The sequence below is a fragment of the Camarhynchus parvulus genome, chromosome 1, assembly GCF_901933205.1.
Source record: "Camarhynchus parvulus chromosome 1, STF_HiC, whole genome shotgun sequence".
Classification (NCBI taxonomy): Eukaryota; Metazoa; Chordata; class Aves; order Passeriformes; family Thraupidae; genus Camarhynchus; species Camarhynchus parvulus.
Genome location: NC_044571.1, coordinates 70,578,227 through 70,595,453, shown reverse-complemented (window position 1 = coordinate 70,595,453; position 17,227 = coordinate 70,578,227). Strand labels below are relative to the sequence as shown.

At 38.2% G+C, this 17,227-nt stretch overlaps 1 protein-coding gene across 1 annotated transcript in view; it reads right to left on the bottom strand.

Moving 5' to 3' along the window:
- SPATA13 (spermatogenesis associated 13) overlaps positions 1-15,525 on the bottom strand; it is a 169,112-nt gene extending 153,587 nt beyond the window's left edge. Inside the window, exon 1 of the mRNA XM_030949240.1 lies at positions 15,466-15,525. The gene's annotated coding sequence lies outside the window, so the exon portion shown is untranslated. The remainder of the gene's footprint in view (positions 1-15,465) is intronic.
- Between the last annotated feature and the right edge of the window lie 1,702 nt (positions 15,526-17,227).

The window sequence follows — 17,227 nt, the reverse complement described above, 5'->3', positions numbered from 1 at the left end:
CACGAGCTTCAACAGACTAAGCAGAAAGTCTCCTGTTCATGTATATCCAAAAGTAGGTCCATGAGCCATGATGTCATTGCTGAAGGGAGAGAGACCCAGTGGGAAAAAAGGATTTGGTGAGGTGTAGACTTGTGCTTTTTGACAGGATGATTTGCCTGTGGCCATAGAGGAAGTTTGTAGCAGCTATAGAGGGGAATCCAGACACCTTCCACCGCTCAGCTTAGTTCCTTGCCTGCAAGGCGTTATTCCTTCCCTCCACAGCATGTGCAAGAGGGAACCTGTGTGTCAAAACAGCTCTATTCTGAAACCAGACATCTGCTGTAACGTTCTTAGTAGGTTAATAATGCCACTACCAGCTGAATTAATTAAATGACAGTATATATGTTAGAAAGATGACTGTGACCCTATGGAGAATTAATATGTCAAAGCACATTTATTTCATATCAGCTGAACTATAGTCAACAGAAATGTTAACTCTTATTTGAACAAGTTATTTCTATAACGTTGGAAAAGGTTTTTATCCTGCTTGTTCTATCACTTTTTCCACTGTCAGTGGTAGAAAAGGGTCTCTGAAAAATTTTTCAGTCAAAAAAACATTAAGAATTCTAAACTCCTTTAAAAATAAATAAAAAAAAGTATGTCATTTCCTAAAACCTGATAATATTTTACATGTATTAAGTATTATCAGGCACTGGCTCCTGGGATATGAGAATGGTTTGTTCCAGCTCAAGGACTAAGTCTGGGGTATACAATTGTTTATTACAAAAGTGTTAAAGTAGGCACTAGGCACAAGAAGCTTGTATATAGAATTGCCAAAACTGTTCAGCTGAATGGCTTGGGATTGTTAACTGATAAGCAGATAGGTAATGGACTAATGATCAAGATGTCTGCAGACCATCAAAGAGCTACCAGAAGTTTACACAAGATACCTTTAGTGTGGCTTATCTCATCCATTAAAGTGTAAGTATGATAAGGGCAACAGACCAGAAAATATATTAGATTTCGGGTGCATAGTTAGTACATGGATAAAAATGTACCACTAAAAAATATACAACAAACATATGTGAACAGGTAAATTATGATCTGCCTAAATATTTACAGAGAAGAAATCTGTCTCATGGTTTTCCAGATGACCCTGGGAGCAATCTGATCAGCAAAAGAAAGTTCTCTTTGCTACTTACAGGCTGAATAAAAGAACCTGAGTGGTTGCATCTGTCCCCAAACTACTACAAATTCTGAAATAGGGATGCAAGTATAAAAGATTCGGGTAGCAAGTTATTGCCCATCCCTAGTGTAAAACCCCTTTGCTGGAAATGCTGAAGTGCCTGGAGTAGCCTGAACTACCCCCCAAAACCACAAAGACTGGGAATGAAAATCCAATCATTATAGTTTCAACTTTACTGTCCTTACCAGATAATCGATACCTGGAAATGGAGAATTGAGGTGATTACCTGCAAGAGCTGCTGTGGCTTTTGGTCAAGGGCGTGCACAGTGTCCTCTGCGTTAGGAACAGATAGGAAATATGTAGGTGGGATAGCATTTATTGCTGTGTAATAAGATAGTGACTGTTGACAAAGAGTTCACTGCCCAGATATTCGGATAAACAGAGCAACATGCAAACCATGTTAAATCTTATTTCTATTTCCTACTCTTTTCTCAGCCCAGTCCAACCCAAATTTCTTTCATCCTGCTTCACCTTTCCCACACTGTTCTTTGTTAATGTACACTGGGCCATCTATCCAGGCCTCATTTACCCTTCCAGCTAATTTGCCTTGCGTCTCATCCTTCTCCCTGTTTTTCTGCCTGTTTCTTCCAACTTCTCATTTTTCTTTCCTGCATACATTTCTCAGCATCAGCATGATGCTGGAAGGATCTCATCTTTACTTTTCTTTTAAGCCAGAAAACTACTCTCTGCCAGTTCAATTCACTTTTTATCCTCATCAGAAACATTTCCTGCCTTGTGCCTCTTGCCATTCCTGCAGTGGTTGCACAACTACTCTTACTAGATACAAGAAGACAGGGTTTGACTTAAAGATGATGTCCTAAATACAGCTGCACCAAATGTGGATACATGTGCTATTTTCATCCCCACTGTGCAGCTCAGCTGGCAGCGACACTCTCACAAGGCACAAACATAAAGACACTCTCAACATTAAAGATCCTCTGATACTCTCTGCTGCTGTTACACTTGCTCTCACCAGCTGTGCATAGCAGTCATCTCTAGATCTCTCTCCTGTACTGTGCAATTCCACATACATCAGTACCTTTCCCAGCTCTCACTCTAGGGCACAAAATCTCACATGTACCACTGCTGTGATGAAGTAAAATCACATGCTGATACTTAGAAGTTTCAGGCAGGGCAAGATACAATAAAGAGAAAACTCATATGGCTTACAGTTGGGCCAAATTAGTTGTGGAAGACCTTACTCTACAGTCTTACACAAAGTCACTGAGCTGCTGAAAGAATTCCTGTCACGGAACCTAACTCTGTGAAGACATTCCTGGTACAAGACAGTGAAACTATTTAGTACATCTGCTGGATGTGAGAGACATGCCTTTCTTCCCTCCACCAGCAGACGCTTTGTACTGTTGTTCCCCAGAACTTGTTTAAGTCATCATTACAGACATATGATGTCTGTATTGTTCTACCAACCACTGTGTTCTTTGTCTTCATTACAAGAGGCAAGAAAGAAAGAAAGAAATTTGATAGAAAGGTTTATTATAATCCTACAGAGACAGAAAGCAGAATTCCCAAACCTTCTTAAGCCATTCCCTGTATGATTTAAATCAGACTGATCTATCTTGTTCTTGGTTTTGTAATTCTTCAAAGAGCATGGTAAGGATGTTGAGAGCATTTTGGCAGCCTGTAGCCTGCTCTGAATCAGGCCTGGAATTTCTCCTGCTGTTGCCTACTATTGTAACTTTCCCAGAAATTTCCACACCTCTATTTCTTTGCAAAGGCAAATCAGCTGCAGTACAACTCTCCACTCTGCCATCAGCTGTTTGTCCTTATGTCAATACACAGTTCTTGAAACCTTCTTGTCATGATAATAAAGCAATGTATTCAAGACCAACAAGTCAGCCTTGAAAACTTGCAAGCAAGGCTGTGAGTTTGGCATGTGAACTGGTCTGTGAGAATGCTGAACTGCTTCAGCAAGAGCCAGCCCTGCAGCATCACTGTTCCTGCTGCTTCCACCTGCAGGACAGACAAAGAATTCTTCAGACACTCCCGTCGCGGTAAAGATAGGACATCCTGGGTTTCTTGAACTTCACTGTAGGACAGAAATACAAAGACCTCTGCCAAGTGATTTTTGTGCCTGTTGGAGGCATTGAATACAGCACCACATCTCTCAATTCATTTATTTTTCTATCAGACCGCAGTTCCCCTTCAAGTGAACTCCAAAAAATTACTGTTTCAAATGCAACACTCTGAACATATTGAATCTATCTAAAAGATGAACTTTCTTTAACTGAAGAGTTATTACTTGCTCAGGAAACACCCCCCACACCTCCACAGAAATATATTTAGTTATAACCCTACAGCTTAAAAAGCAAACACTAGCTGCAGGATTTTGAGGTATTGATTAGGTTATCAATTTGTTTATATGAGAATTTATTGATTCAAAAATCCTGTAATCCGAAAAAGCCTAAAACCCCTTGGATTACCCCATAGCTTCCCAGTAATTTAGATCGCTGTGTAATGCTGTGATTTTGCAGTGTGAGAAACACAGTTTCAGTTTCTAACTGATCTGCACTGAATTAATTTTTAAAGTTGTTGAATTATGCTAACAAGATCACAATAATTAAAAGAGCTTCAGGGGGAAGTGGATAGAGTTGGGAGTTAGTTCTGCCATCCCTGTGAGAGAAAAGATTTGTGCTTCCTCTTGAGTTACTCTAAGCTAGCAATACAAATCCTCAGAGCTCACATTAATGCAAGCCTGACTGACAACCTACCATTCAGAGCAACCATCTCAGATTTCTGCAATTAGCATGTGCTCTAAAATTTCTGATTCTTTAGGCTTGGTCTCTAATTTACATTTTGAAAAGGCTCTTAAGAATGAAGATGCCAAGACTGAGCAAATTCACTGTTCTTGAGACACATTCTGCATATCTGCAAGGTCAGTAAAAGTGTGTTTCTGTTAAAATCAATAGGATAAGTATCACATGGGAAAAAAAATTATTCGTCTTACCAAACTGGGAGCACTAAAGGCTTTCATGGCAAAACTCTGGAAAGAGACAAAAGAAACTAGTCAATGTACTGCAATAGGGACAGTGTATTAAATAATGCAGAAAGTTGCAGGCAGCACTTGCTAATCCCTGAAAATCTCTTCATGGCCTTAAAAGCAGCTTTTTATATGGAAAACTGTATATTCAAGAGGTCTAGATACAACTTAATAGAAGAAAAAAGAGAAAGCAGGGAAATATTAGACATATCATCCCATCTGCTGCTGGTGACTGATTTTTCTCTTTGTCAAGGATTGCTTTAGAAGACCCAAAAAATCAGATTATTTATTACTTATCCAGAGAGATTATTTCACATTTTAAGAACGTTCTCCTGAAGAATAGGAGGCTTGAAAAACAATGAGATACAATCTGTAAGCATGAGTGCCTGAATAGGTCCCATATTGGAATGCTGAAGCCAGCACACAATGGGTAAAACAATATTGCTGAGATCGGTTACTGCCATTTTCATCATAGATTAGACAAATGTCACACACCTGAAGTTTCAGCAATTGTGCTCTAGTTTGTATCTAAGATACAGTTTGTTTTAGGTCAGGTTCTCAACAAAAAAAGACATATTTTCTAGGCCATTTATAATAATGATATCTTCATTGTGTGAGTTTGGGTCATTAATTCTACTATTTTAAACTATCCATTTATGCCGGATGACTTCGGGGTTTTGGGTGGGGTTTTTTTTGGAAAATTAATGAAAAATGAAAAAAGGCCCATTTAAGTGGAGTTTTGCAAAACAATGACATTACCTATTCTCTTACTTCCAACTCAAAAAGCCATCAAGAATTTAACTATGTCTGAGTGAAAAACATTTGATAGTGTGTAGATGTTCACTACTCTGACATTTGCTTCGCTGTATCTAATAATAAATTAAAATGCTGGCATTTATTGTTAGACTAGATGAATGCATTAACAGGATAGCATTTTACCCATTTTGAAAATAATCTAAAATATTTACTTTTATTGCTTTCTTCTTTCTCCTTTTCTATGCAAGAAGCTTCTGTTTTAACTCTCTGATTAAAACACCTTCAAAACTGCAGTGGCATGCACAGCACCAGCAAGTGAAGGGGCCTGATTTTGGTCAAAGCCAGCTCCCACTTTCAGCACACCAAGTGGAGACAGCAGAGGAATAATGCCTGATAAGCACTGTGGATGAAGATGTCCAGGCTTGGGAGGGGGGCTGGAGAGCTTAGTTGCAGGAATGCAAGCTGTCTCACTAGCTGCCCTGCAGAGAGCCCTGTCCCATTCCATTCACTGGTACAGATGTTGCCATCAGACCAATAAACCCCAAGTTATGAATGGCACCTCTCAGCTTTACACTTGTGCTAACTAAAGAGCCACAGCAGGATTTTTATCTCCAGGCTCTAACTCAGCACTATGCTAACTAACATTGATTTTTATCCCACATAGTGAAAATTAAGAAAATAACCTAAGAATATTGAATATGCCTTGGAGCTTTTATGAAGGCATGAAAATCATATGATATATCTAAATACAGCTTCTGCAATTCAGGGAAAGTGTCACTAAGTACAGTATAGGATCTTAGCTAGTCTGCCACTTTATTTTTGCAGTTTTAATAATTTTGACATTAACACCACATTACCATTAAGGACTAGACAAACCTTACATATGGTTTAGAATTATAAATAGAGAAGATCTCAATCAGAAATAATAATTTCACTCTAATTGCTGAATCTTCTTTAGGTTAAAGCTATCACATAGATCACCGAACATTAAAAGTGATGAACAGCTTTTATTCTTTTGTGTCACTATAGTTAATTTCTAGTAAAGGGACAATAGCAGAGCTGTTCTTCACTCCCTATCTATGGCTCCCTGCCTGAGACCCAGCAGTCCAGCTTATCTGTACCAGTCACAGGCAGACTGGATTGAAACAGACACCAATAAACAATGGAACCAGCAAAGCCAAGGGAGGGCAGAAGGAGGAAGAGAGAAAGCAATGATTGGTTTCTATCAAGCCACTCATGAGTTTGAATAATTAAGGCTAATTCACCGCAAGCCAAACTAGATGCTCTCTGCACTGCAACCTCCCAGCTGCCATATCAGGTCTGCAAACAAGCTACTTTCTGGTGTTTCAGAAATAATAAAGCTACTGAAACAAGACTCTGAGCAAAAGTGTGGTCTCGGCAATTTCAGTTGGCACATACCATTTTTTTGAACCAATGATGCTTTGAATTTGTAATGCAATCTTCTTGTAGTTTGCAATGGTCCAAGGATATAAACAAGACTGTGTATAAATGTAAATCTGATTCACAAAGCTGAAAAAAACTTAGGAACTCTCAAGCACATAAGCCTTTTGTCAGCTCTAAATCTCCAAGCAAAACCAAGAGCATGAATCATTGCACTGACTTTAGTGTAATTGAATTGTTACAGTTGGTAGCAAGGGAACTGAAGAGAACTTTAGCAGAAACACAGTGATGATATTTTATGCTCTGCGGGAACAGAAATCAGTAATTACTGCTTACAGAACAGTGAGCTCTTAAAAGAGGATATGGAGTGGAGGAAACAAAACCAATTAGTTTTTCTACCGAGTTCCTGAGTTTTACTATACACTAAAGTTGTGAATTTTAGTTCCCCTGCTAATTTCTCAAGGCATTTTTCATACCTCACTTAAATTTGAGAGATCAAACTGTCTTTTCTTATATATATATTTCCATACATTTCATTGAACATTTCTGGGGCTTTTTTATCACTTAGCTATGTGAATTAACTCTGCTGCTTATTTCTTGTTTCATTTAATTTCTACAATATTAATTTGGCACTCTGGATAAGGTATATCATCATGTCCTGGGACAGAAGATCCATACATCCAGGGCTGGAAAGAGAGCTGATGGGAAGCTCTGTTGCAAGGTATAGTCATCTTCCAAGGGAGTGTTGGCTAACAGTAAGATGGGATGTCAGCCTCTACATAATATTACCTAATGATCCTGGGTTCAGATCTCTTACTGCAGTGAGGCAATTTTTTTTTATACACAGCATACCTTATAACCTGCCAATGAGATGAAAGAATTAGAATTACTGTAGCAGTACTAATCTATTTCCACAGTAATTCTGAAGCTGATCTGACAGGCACTAGAACCAAGCAAGCATGCACTTGCTTTATTAGACTTTAAAGAAGTTGAATTTAACACTCTTGTGAGCTTTTCTGATATGAAAAGTACTTTAGTCACAAGAAGGGAGATAGAAAAGTGCTAACAAGTTTAAAGGATGCCATTTAAAATTTACCAACTTGTATTTGTGGTGTACAAGGTGCATGGGCTGTGGAAAGAACATCACCACCCTTCTTAGTACATTCTTATTTATAAAATCAAAATTCCTAGAAGCAAGTGATTGTGACACTCCACATTATATCCTATGGGCTTCTTCATTAACAACAGGTGTGGTGTGTCTAGGTAATGCTGCATGCTCCCATTCCTGCAATGGATTTTTCTTTTGCAAGCATGATCTGGTTTGCCACGTTCTGGAGTGGGCAAGAGGGGGCAGCAACAAATGAACTCCGGTCACTCCACTCACATCAAACTGCTCTCATGACCTTGATTGACCCTGAGGGGCTCTGCATGCAAGAGAACACTTATGTAACAAGCTGAGCAGGCAGAGCCCGTACCAATAATGTGTTAAAAAAATCACCAAGTGCTTTGCAGCACTAGGCATATTTTCCAAGTTAACAACATATAGCTAGATCCAGCTTTTAAAAGACCAGCAGTTTTCCTGAATGTCCTATGACATGGCATGCCCAGCTCCTCCCAGGAGAAGGATGAGGAATGTGCTGCCTTTTCCCCAAGCCTCCAAGCCTGGAGATCTGTCAGGCCCCTTCCTGAGGTCAGGGTAAGGAGGATGCAGCTCCCAGCTTCGAAGGAGTGGGATCAGCAGGCAGCTGGGCCCCTGCTCCCATGCCTATCACCCTGACCCTGTGTGCCAGGGGTGTGCTGGCTCTGGACAGGAGCTCAACACTCCTCTCTCATCCCTGTGCCTTTGTGAAGCATGACATTGAGCAGAAAATGTGCCAAAATAGTTTGTATAAAGGTTTTAGAAACCAGAAGCTTTGAATAAGATATGTCTTATTCTAAATGAATTTTGTTCAACCAATTGTAAATTAGTGTATCTTAAGCCCATTATTGCATGCCCATTTTGTATTTCAAATTAGCCAGGGTGCTAGAGACTGAATGAGAAACCTCTAGTGCTGGAGCACTCCTCTGTGGTATGCAATATAGCAGCTGTAGGTGATACAAAACCTCCATTCAGGGCAACACCTGCAGATTATACAAAAACTAAGCAGAGGAAAAACCCATTAATGCAATCCAGAAGTGTGTGCAGGAACTAGCATCACTCAGTGAGGCTTATGACACTGAAAATTCTTCTGGGGCAGCATGGGAGAAAACAAAATGCATTTAACTGCTCAGGTATAAACTTGATGGTTTGGAGATGATTAGTGCATGTGTCTTTGTTTTCTTTCCCAAGAGAGTAACAGCTTTTATCAGCACACATTACTCTGTGTTAGGTGTTTAAAACCCTTGAGGAAAGGATAATCAGATTTTAGTCAGGTAAGAATGAACATTATTTCTCTGAATTTCCCTCTTTCTTTCCCCCTTTAAAAAGATTTACAAAAGGATTTTTTTTCTAAAAGTACCTTTAATTAAGATTACTTATAAATCTGCTTCTGTACTTATAAATCTGTTTCTATCTCCATAATAAACTGATTAAATATCTTTCAGTTACTTGTTATTGAAACTTCAGCACTAAAACAGTACAACTTTTTTCCCTGACTTTTCAATACAGATTCAAATGGTAAAAACCACAGCTGAACACACAATCTCTAATTGTTTATGATCTACCCCAAAGGTTTAAATCTTCCTATTTATATAAACAGTTGGGAGCAAAGGAGCTGTCTTGAGGCAAATTAAAATAATAATTTGTTTTTCAAGTATTTATGGGGAAAAAAAATCTTCCATTTGTCTCAAGTTAGTGTACTGTGTAGTCATTGCCCATGATAATCCAAAGAATTCAAAGAAAATTATCCCAATTTTATTTGCAAGAAAAATCTTCAGTGCTGTTGTTTTTGTCCACTTGGTAATTTCTAAATTACTTTTATATCATGCATGAAAGTGGAAGAAAGAAAAACAGGCAATGTTAGACTCTAAGACAGTGAATGAAAATGTCACCTTTCACCCTCTCTGCAATCAGAAGAAAAAAGCCACCCTTAAGTTTCTCCTCCTGCTTTGAAATTCATGAAAGACATCAACATCAACCCCACAAATGCCAAGATATGTAATAGTTACACAGAAAAACTTCTCATGGCACCTGAAGGGAAATGGAAACTGAAGTTTTCATTGCCTTACCAAGTAATTACTGCAAAATATAATTTTCCAGCCAAATGAAAAGAGGTAGAAGGCAGTAAAAACTCATGATTATTCTCTGGATTTGCAGAAACCAGTAGCAAAGTTCCAGTGATTCAAGCACTCATGATTTCACCAGGAAGGAAAGGAATGTAGAGTTCCTAGTGAACTCTAGGAGGAGGGGCTTCAGCCTTTTGAATTTTTGCTAGATAACTAGTTAAGCTTCAGCAATTTTCATTACAGGTCAAAACTGCTTCAAAGTGCTACACTCACGTGATCAGTGTCTTTTGCAGATAGCGTAGCACCACAGGGAATAGCCAACATAATTATGTGGCACAGTTTGGATCGAATTAATAGTTCTGAGAGTTCAGGTTAAGAGAGATTAGATTTCCAAATTGTCTAGATCAGGTGCCTAGAAATGCCTCTTTTTGTCTTAGCCTTTTGTAAAACAAAATAATGACCCATAGAATTATTTTTGCTCATAGAGGGCTGCACACTTCCCAGCACTGCTTGGAGTTAAGTGTTCTTTGACTAACACTGCTCTGACACTCTTCAATTTGAGTAGCAAAAGCCAGAGGAGCTCTCACATGAACATCCTTTACCCTACAGAAGTTTCCTCCACTTGGCTGCACCCACTGCAGTGGCACAAACAACACTTTTACCACAGGCAAGAGCAATGAAGCTGGCAGCTAGAAATGATGTCTGTGGTACTGCCTATCCTGGGAGGCTGTTTCAGTGTTTGCCAGCTGGTCAGCTGCTGAGGCAGAGAGCTCCCACACAGGAGCCCTGTCTTCAGCTGAAATTTTTAGTGGGAAGTTTTAATCAAAACAGTTCATTTTTTTCTTTTTTTTTTTTCAAACTGAGACCATGGAAAATGTTACAGTCTTCTCAAGAGCTCCCATTAAGAATCTCTAGTAGCTCTTTTTTTGAGACATAGATATGAAATTCGGGGTTAGTGGATTGTCTGGCCCTAGGCGTAGGATTTTGTGATTGTACAGAAGTGAGGACACCTTTTCCTGTATTCTTACAACTTATTTTTATTGATGAACTGGGAAAAGCTGGATTTGAGCACAGAGTGATGAGAAAAGCAAGGAGTTACAGGAATAGAATAAAATAACTCCATGAAGGTGGCAGAGGAAGTCACACACCCAAAGAATAAAAGGACGTATTTGCCCAGAATGGAAAGACTTGAGAAGGGGAGGGAAAAAAATTAAAAAGGAGAAAAGCCCAAGGTGAAAACATCTGTAACAACCAGAAAGCTCCAAATTATAGGACTTGAAGCTGATACTAGATTTCCCTAGCAGTAGTACAATGGTTTTGGACATTAATAAGCATCCCATATTTTAAAAACTGTTCAAGAGATAGCAACATACTAGGAGTATAATTAATTTCATAAACCCTGCATATGGAGGTCTGTGCACATGTTTTCAGAATCAAAGTTTAAACCACAAAGAGTCAATAGAATTTCACTATGCCTCTCAGGGATAAACTAACAACAACAACAACAACAAAGGAAAAATATATATCAATGCTCTCCCTCTGGATGTGTGAGTTCCTGTTTTCCTGTTTTAAAGAGCAGGAATATAGCAAAGAGATAACTTTTTTAAAGCTGATAAATGAGGAATCAAATAGTAACCATGCAACCTTGTTTTGGCACAGCAGACTCCTGAAGTGTGTTGCTGACACAGAGGAAGGGAAGGCCAACCCAGCCTCTGGGTGGATTCCTTTCTACCACATTAACATCACCGACACAACTCCTCAGTCTTCTTTCCCTGAACTGAAGACTTTTATCTGCGTATTTTACCACAGAAACTAGGGAACTTTCTGTAAGGCTTTTTTTCTTTTATTTCTTCCTATTATGTATTTAAGGCTATTAGTTCAAATTTTAAACTTCACTTGAATTCTCAAAGCCATTTCCTCTCAGATATTATCCATTCCCATCTGCCCTTTGAGGTACCTCGTTTTCCTAGCAGCCTATATTTTTATTGATGAAATCACCGTGTCACTGGCACATCTGCTGACAAATATTTACCATATGCTTCTCTTTCTCTCCAAGCAAAACAGTTACCTGAGTTTAAGCTGTGAAGTTACATTGTGCAGTATAATTTCATGAGTCTTTTGCATCAGGAAAATGTTGTTTATAACTGCTTTTCTTACAGAATCTAGTAATTATCCTAATAGGCCTGTTTTTATCAGTAAATTAAATCCAGTGAAAACATACAGTACATGCATGACTAGAGAGCTCTTAATTAATTTTCAGATCATTAAACCCCTTTCAGCTGATGATTAACCCAATTTTGGGATTCATACAGACAGTGTAACAAAATATGCCAGAAGGTAACAAAAACATTATGAATATTCATTCTTAAATTGTTCACCACAGATCACTACAGAGGCCAGGAGACATCCCACACTGTCAGTCATCCATGGGGGCTTGTATTATCAAGCTTGATGAAAAGATACCTTTTAGACAATACTAGAAAAACAACCTTTTATAGGGGAAAAACAGTTTTGGTATTATTCATACCAGTTTCTACTTTCTTATACTGAAGCTTTTCTTATGTTAAATGTGTACTTTTTTTTCTAAGTTTATTAAATCTAATTTGGTTCTGACGCCATCCCCCACCCAACCAGCACAGTGTAATTAGTGAGCATAATTTTTATATACAGACATTGTAACAGATGGTACACTCAGGATCTCTACTTTGAACTAGCAGAAACTATTTAATTAAAGTGTGATTTCATTCAAAACAAGCCAGCCCTGGCATAATAAATCTTATTCTTGAATGGGAAGTTGATGAATGGGACACATGTACATCACCAATAGTATTTCAACATCTTTACAGTAATTTGTCCTAAAATCTTATATCTGAAGTAAACTAAAACTGAGCATTTCACCAAGATACACATCTCCATAAGATAAGAAAAACATGAAAATATATTCAGTTCTATTCAGGATCCACAATACAGGCTAATGAAATTCAGTCCAATAATAGGGACACTAATGCAAGCAACCTCCTTTCCTGTAGCCTCTGTGTCTACTCAAAGCACACTTCTGTCATCCCTGAATAAGGCACATAAATAGAGTAGAGAAAATATGAGAATAAGACTGATAAAGTCAGGTTTCAGTTGCCTCTGAAATAATTTTTACAATTCCCACTGTGCCTTTTTAATTTTTTTTTAATTAACAGCACTGAAACAAAGAAGCACTAAAATCATTGAAGTTCTCATGGAGTTCTTCACTTAAGGAGGGATAAATTTCTTGATCTGATATACTGAAAGCATCACTCCAGACCTAAACTAATTTCAAATTAGTGAGGAAGTTACTGCTGTTTCCAGGGAAAACCAATGAGGCACAAGCTCTCCACAGCACAACGAAGTTACTGTAAGAGGTAGCAAAAGCAAAACTTAAGTGCAGATCTTGCAGTTCTATTGAAGCAAGGTATACCAACATTCTCCCTCCAAAAATAGAGCAGTTTGGTTAATTAGTTAATAGGAAAACTCTGCTAATGTATAATGGGTATTGCTTTTCACAAGAAGCCTTGTCTAATTCAATACCATGTAGCTAAGAAGCTGGATGTACAGGATTTCCTTTGGCTAGAGACAATATATTTGACATATGAGATCTTTCTGGGGGATGTCCATGTGATTTTAACTTCCCTAACTTCTCTAAATAAAAGGAAAAAAACACACACAAAAAAAAAAACAAACCATCAAAAACACTTTCAAAAGGAACTCCAGGCTATTATTAGCACCATGTTTAATTGCTGTCTAAGCAATATTTCAGCAACTGTTGAGTAGCAGCATACAACCAACTGTAATTTGGCAATTACAGAGACATGGTTATCCAAGAGTTAATCAGCTATCCTTATGTGGCTATGCTGTTCTTTTCCACAGAGGAGTGCTCCTTCCCAGCACATTGCCAGGTAGTGTGGGAAAGCTCCCTCTTTGTTTCCATCAAACTCTCCTCTTCTGACAAGTGGAAGACAGTTCCAGTATTTCTAATTTGAGAAATTGTATTCACCTTATTTGAACCTGATTTTCTTTTTGTTTCAACATTATTTTCACTGCTTGCTTCTTCTGAGGATCAGTTTGACTAGGAAGATCCATATGCCCATATGCCAGGGTTTAACAGCTAAATGGAGTGGGAAAATCTTCAATTAGCTGAAAGTGATTTCAGCTGGGCAGGCTGAGAAATGTCTACTGACTGAAAAGCTGCAAAAGCTAATGTATCAGTCATTCTATTTTCTAATTATTAAATTTGAGCTGAACATCAAATTTTTGTACCATTAATTAAAAAAAAAACAAACCAAAACAACCAACCAAAAAACAAAACCCAGCAAAATCAAGAGTAATACTTAAGTCAATTATTCAAATATTGAAATTGTTTTTGATAATAGATGCCCCAGCCTTGTAAAGACAGTGTTAATGAATCACTACACTAAATCAAACAAGCTGTCCAGCTTCCAGCATCAAACAACTGCTTGCATTTTGGGTGTATTTAAAGAAATACTCTTATTCTCAGTGATCACTTACAAGCAGTTTCACAAGTAGCCTTTGCAAACTTACCTTAGCATTATTAGAAAAATGACAAAGAACAGAGAAGGGAATTTTAAATACATTTAGATGAACAATTAACTGATAGCCTTTTTCAAAACATAAATAATCCTCCTCAGTATGGTTTATCATTATTTCTACTGCAGTGGTGTTTAGAGATTTAGTCATGGCACAGATTCCCTTTGTGCTAGATGCTGTACAGGAACAAAAAGACAATCCTTGTCTTGAAGAACTTACAGGCAAGCATGTGGTTATTTGTTGGACAATGCATTTTAGACCATAATTACCTCATTTGTTTCAACCCTGATCATCTCTCATCTTTCTTAATGGAATCAAGGCATTGACATCACAGTTGCTGGGTACAGAGTGTGGATTTATATGTGACCATATGCACAGTTATAATGAGAGGGCTGCAGTTATTGTTGAATTCCTTATTTAGAAATCATATTATTTCTTCGTCTTTGATATACTAAGCAGTATCTGCTTTTCTCTGAAAATATTTAATAGACAAAGCTAATTCAGCTTTGCTGGCCATGAGCTTCTGTGCATTAAGCCATCTGTTTTTATGTGGGAATGGGAGAGAAAAGAAAGCAGGTCAGTTGTCAGAAGATAAAAGTTAAATAAAACTCAGTTTGATTAAGTAGAATGTCAAAATATAAGTTAATTGAGACAAAAGTAAATTAAAATCATTACCTACTGTCACTTCTGAAACATTATGGCTTATCATTTATGCACACCATATCCATGCAAGAGCACCCTCAATCCCTGCCTGCAATAGCTGCACATTGTAATTTTTATTATTGCCTCAGGGGTTTGCTAAAACTCGTCCTTGGCAAAGCAGCAGAATTTCAAAAAATTATGTCTAATCACATTTCTTAACGTCAGTCAAAGATTAATTTGTCCTGTTCTATATATCATTGCAGAAGATACAAATTTCATCTCTTAATTGTTCTTTCTTTTGTTCTCTCTACTGATTCCAGAAGCAAATTACATTCTTTTCTTAAACAGATTTGAAATCCTTTGTTAATCCTTTGTTTCCATTATAGTCAAGATAAGTTGTTCAGTCAGTTTCACAGAAGTCAAAATTTTCTCTTGAGCTTCAAATACGACCAATTTGTGGTTAATTCTTTAAATTTTCTCTAAATCAATTTATTCTATTTTTGTTCTCATTTCTCTAAATTCTTTACAGTCAAAGACAAGTTCTGTTTTAACCAATCTTAATTACAGAGAGCACATATTATTCACAAGCTGAAGTCATGTCTCAGGACATTTTTACTTCAACAAGGAAATTCACCCTTTTGTCAGTACAGAAAATACTACTCACCACTGCCCATCTTCTGCTTTACTCTATTCTTCATCAAATTATACACTCAAATGGGAGTTCTGGCACCCTCCTGGGTAATCCTTCACCTCTTGTCCTTAAAATTCTCTACTCTTGCATTTAACTGTGGAGGAGAATAAGGTCACAGTAACTTAGGTTTTATGTGATATCAGTTTAAAAACCAAGAAAATAAAAGAAAAGTAAAACCCACAACAACAGTCTACACTGCTACACTTCTAAGTCAGTTTCTGTAAGAAAAAAAATCTGCTCTTTTATTGGCTTTGCAAAGGAATTAGCATGCAATTGAACGTCATCATCTTTGCCAGGCAAATAGCTGTAGAAATATATTAAACACTCCTAAGTCTCTTCAATCCCATTTAGTCTCCACCTGTCTCTCAAACTGAGCATCCCATTCAGGCAGAAGCAGAAATACCATACTGAGTACAGAGAGAATACAAATCTGTGTATTTCAAACACACAACTTCTTGCCTGGCTGTTCTCACTCTTTGCATGAAGTACAAAGAGAGTCAAGAGATAGCAAAACATACACCAGTCAAACACAACTGTATTTAGCTTAAGGAATAAATGGTATTCACATGTTTTCCACAAGTTGTCTTGCATTTATAGCCTCAACCATATGGTCAAAGCAGAGGTTGGTTGGTTATGAATACAAGTAATTATATGTATTCTTGTGCATATTTCACTGTATATACATATATATGCTGCTGCATGCCAGACAACCTTAAGAGCAGAAAAACACAATGTTCAGTACCCAATGTGGTGTTGATCTTCTTTTGAATCAGAACTGGGTTTTGAATTTGTCACTTATCATAGAAACATTCTCAAATATACGTGATGCATTTGCTGCTTGTACAAGAAATATTCTACCTGAACAACAGAAGTCAGAATAACAGCTGTTGGATTGTTCATAAAATAGTTCATTATTTTACAGAAATTTTATCCCACAACCCATACCATCTTTCTCACATATTCTTGTAGTGCAAAATACATCTGAACACCTAGCTGCTAGAAAGTTCTTCCTGAAACATGTTATTCAGAACCATTTAAAGTCATGAAAATCAACACTGGAGGAAGCAGCCAAAGACCATGGTTTTCCTCCTGTTCCTTGGGCTTTATAGACAGACCCAACCATGCTGCCAAATCACCATTTCCAGGCCTCCATCCCTGTGCCAGCCTCACCAGGACAATGGGGTGCCAGGCATTCCCCTTCTCCTCACTGACACAGAGCACTATTTTTCCAGTGTTGAAAGCAATAGATCTAATTAATGGAGAGCCCCCTCACCAGCACTCCTTCTGCCTTTGTTTTTTACCTAACCAATAGACAGTACACCTTCAACAACACCCCACTTTAAAAAATCCATGATTTTAAAACAGAAACGTGATATAAAATGAAAACTGCTTACCAAACACCAACAAAGACTGCTGCTCTTTGTGGCAAACTGCTTCCTTTATGCTGGGGTTACACTAAGGTGACAGGGAACCTGTGGGCACCAACAGGCCCTGTGGGACCCCCAAGGCCACTTCCCACCCACCATAATCCTGGGGCCATGCGTCCATTCCCCTCAGAGGTGTGTGGGGCTGTGGGAGAGCTGCCAGGCTCACCAGGACCTCCATGGCCACTTCCCACCCACCCACATTCCCAGTGCCATGAATCCATTCCCCTCAGAGGTATGTGGGCCTGTGTGAGGGCTGCCAGGCCCCAGCAGGACCCCCACGGCCACTTCTCAACCACATTCCCAGTGCC